General features: G+C 39.2%; 1 protein-coding gene across 2 annotated transcripts in view; it reads right to left on the bottom strand.

Moving 5' to 3' along the window:
- The window catches only part of LOC107681240 (whirlin-like), a 56,014-nt gene that overhangs the window by 18,637 nt on the left and 33,993 nt on the right, over window positions 1-3,384 (bottom strand). The window lies entirely within an intron of this gene.

Below are 3,384 nucleotides of genomic sequence, written 5' to 3' on the forward strand. Positions count from 1 at the left end.
GAAAACAAAAGCACAGAGTTGTGTAAGACTATTTTGATAGTCACTTTACAGTCAGTGCTATCATAAAAATAGACTTACTTGTAGGTTTAAAATTCTATGTCACATTTATTGTCCAACTACGAATATTTCAGCAAATGTATATTTTAGTCAGAATTATTGCGCTCCTATTTAATTGAGCTCGCGCGGCGGTGCTCGTTCACTGAAGTTTAGCAGAGAATCCCAAAGCAGAAGGCTCATGCACTTCTGACAGAAAAATGGAAATATTTCCATGGCTTTCTAACATTTACAGATGGAGAATATACCTGTGAAATGTAAGTTATGCATTCAGGAAGTCAGCACATCTCAAACACATTAAACAGTGTGAGTAGCCTAGTGTCTCTGTCAACGGCACATGCAGCCTTTCTGTCAGAGCATATGACGGGCCGAGCCGCTTAAAATAATATGCGAAAGGAAACTATAAACTATGTCTTACCAGTTTTTAAAGGCCTTAATATGAAGCTTGTCACATGTTTAGAACAAATTGGACTAAGCACTTTCTCCGCAGCAGCTCAGTCTGTGTCCTCCGCAATATTTTCAGATGCGCTCGTATCAAACTACTGTATATCGATTTAAACGGTATTGCCTCATATCAAATCGCTTATAAAGAAAATATCGATATATCGTACAAACTCGATATACCGCCCAGCCCTAGTAGCAGTATGCCATTTAAAAAAAAAAAATCATACCGTGTGCCTAATTCAAACCGGTTTACAGTTTGAACTGGTATATCGCCCAACACTACAGTAAAACTACTGACACAGACAGAGAGAGGGGAGACCAGCACTCTGGGCACACAATAGTGTTCAACCAGGTGAAATCTGAGTGACCTACAAGTCCCATTGAAGTGGTTTGCTCAGGCTTGCTAAAGCTCTGATTCTTCAGGCTACACATGACGGACAGCTTGTATTGTATCCGTTCCGTCAAGCTTTCTAGAAGGACAAGGCCCTCTCGTCTGCTCACTGAATGATGGAAGATTTAGGTTCATTCCAACAAAATAAAAGCGTGCCAAGCCCGAGGCGCAGGGGACAGGAGGGGAGGGCAGCAGGCAGCCCAGCCTAAAGCATGTTTGGGACTGAGAGGGGTTATTCGAGCGCGACCAAACAAGCTAAACAAACAGCTTAAGGTTACTGAGACAAAATACAATTTGAGCCCAACAACCATAGAAAAGGTCTGATGGTCTCTGAACCAATCACTCCCCTTGTCTCCTGTAAGTTCAGCTTTTATGCTCCAGGAAATAATGTCAAAACACTTCTCTAACTCAACCTTAAATGTGACAAAGGATAACTATGTTGACTCTAAACCCCATATCTTATAGATGCCGCCATTTGCCTTTTTAGCACAAGGATTAACAACAAATTAGCAAATAAATCATCGCTTAATTTATGTTTCAGCATTGATCGTGGCATGCATTTTACTGTCTTCATTCAAATGTAATTGTGTAGGCCTAAAGCAGTTCTGACTGTAATCGTCTGAGTAACGATGAATTAGTATGCCTTGTCTCCAATCCACAATTATGAACTAGCTGATTACTGTGAGAGGAAACACAGTGGCTGCTCCGAATAAATCAATGGCTACATTTTAGAAAAGCTTTTAATCTACATTTATCTATCATTAAACATCATGGGTTTAAAAATGGTTTGCCATGCAACATTAGAAAAACTATTTATTTACATAGTTAACAGTGCGCACGAGTCAGAGCAGTGGCTTAGTGGTTACATCTCACAAGGGATATACCTGAATACAAAAGCTACAGAAAATAACTGCTCATATGACACAGTTAACGGGATCATTCACACAAATATGAAAATTGTGTCATCGCTAATGGTCACTAAAGCTATTTGGTTACCAACATTGTTCAAACATCTTCTTTTGTGTTCCACAGACGAAATGAAGTCACACAAGTTTGGAATGACATATTTCATATTTTAGCCAACTTTTTTCCCCTCACAATTCTGCATGTGCATGCAGTCAGGTCAAGTGTCTTAAAATTCATAAAAAAAAGTCAGAATTGCAAGATGTAAAGTCAGAATTGTAAGATGAAAAGTCGCAATTATGTTTTACTTTTTTTTACATAGAGGAAATAAGCTTCTACATAAGGGTGAATAAATAATGATTTTATTTTTAGGTGAACTGTCTCTTTAAAGCCATTGAACAGGCTCCCTACAGCTTTTTTTGAAGGTAAAAATACTGGTTAAAAATACTAAATAATTAAATACTTTACAGCTGAGCATAGCCAGAAAAAAATTATATTCATTAAATAATTTGCCATGACTACCTCCATGATTTTACTATAAGAGTTTTTTTATTTATTTATTATATTCATTTATTAATACCTTGACATTTATTAATAAGGCCTATAGCTAGTTATTAGCTAAAATTTCACAGATATTTCAGGCTTTCAATGACCATGAGAACCCTAAAAAAGGCAACCGCCTAATGTAATATGCTCAACTATAAGCATAATATGACTGAAGAACCTACTTTTTAGTTTATCGATGTTTAATATCACTGCTGTGTGAGTGAGGCTGTATTCCCGGGTCTCTTGAGCGACACCTCTATTTCTCTGCTGCAGATAATGGCTCATCCCTCTATATGTTTATAATACTACTTCAGTGAAGATCCTTGTCAATCCGGTAGGTCACCTTGAACATAAATGGGTCTCAGTAATCCTGCACTTGTGCCAAAGTCCTCTGACAGGCCTTGGAATGCACGGTATGGGAAATGGAATAGACTGTTACAAGAGAAAGTAAGGACCCACAAGCGCTTGCCATAAAATCCATAATCATTTCCGGTAAAGAAAGCAATTCACTTCAAAAGCTCATTTTTGGGGTGGAACATTGAAGTAAGTGACAATCACACAAAAAGTGTCATATGCAGCAATTTCCCTGTCGCTTTCTCTTCCACAGGGTCCTTTAACCATTGTTTAGTCACCCTGGATAAAATATAACTCCAACCATGTGGATAAATATCATGTGTGCTCCACAGCTCAGAGAAGGCCACTCAAACCCTAAGAGAGCTTTGATTTGCCCAGCAGGATGCAAGTGTTCCTCCCTGTCTTCAGCAGATGAGACAGACGCTTCACACAATCAGAGCAGTTTGATGTCTCCCAGCTCAGAGCTGTCCTTTGCACTCAGTAATAGAGTGATGTGAGCGAGTTAGGCAGAGATCACAGCCTTGCAAAGAAAATCCTTTAACAACCATCAGATAAAACCTCCAAAGACAATAGATCGCGCCATGTATGGCAGACACCGTTAGCAGCCATAGGCACAATGCACGTGCACACACACACACACACACACACACACACACACACACACACACACACACACACACACACACCGTGTT

This window comes from Sinocyclocheilus anshuiensis, unplaced genomic scaffold (genome assembly GCF_001515605.1).
Source record: "Sinocyclocheilus anshuiensis isolate Anshui unplaced genomic scaffold, SAMN03320099.WGS_v1.1 scaffold1495, whole genome shotgun sequence".
In the NCBI taxonomy this organism is placed as follows: domain Eukaryota; kingdom Metazoa; phylum Chordata; class Actinopteri; order Cypriniformes; family Cyprinidae; genus Sinocyclocheilus; species Sinocyclocheilus anshuiensis.